Source organism: Plecotus auritus (assembly GCF_963455305.1).
Source record: "Plecotus auritus genome assembly, chromosome: 1".
Lineage (NCBI taxonomy): Eukaryota > Metazoa > Chordata > Mammalia > Chiroptera > Vespertilionidae > Plecotus > Plecotus auritus.
In genome coordinates, this window is record NC_137770.1 from 182,477,959 (window position 1) to 182,478,362 (window position 404).

Consider the following 404-nt stretch of genomic DNA (forward strand, 5'->3'; position numbering starts at 1 on the left):
GGTAAAGGATGAGGGTGCTGGGGAGGTTCCGGTGAGGAGGTGGTGAGCCGAGGATCCTCCAAACAGACCTACTGACTTGAAGAAGCCAACCATGTGCATATCTGTAAAGAGGGTTTCCTCGTACTAACATTTGCTCATTCTCCAGGAGCCCGTGTGTGAGACTTTAAAAATAAATGGACATGTAGCAATAGGCACACATCACACCGTTAAATTTGACTTTACCAACTGTATGCAAATATCTCTTCGGTATACACAGAGATCCTATAAAATGCCAAGAATAAAGAGGTCTTTGCAGGCTTAAACTGTTTGGCAGGCATATTTCATCTAAGAAATGAAGGAGGAGACTTAGGTGGAAGTAAGTCACTTCTCTCATTGGTTTGTGACCCTGCGTTACTCATCATATA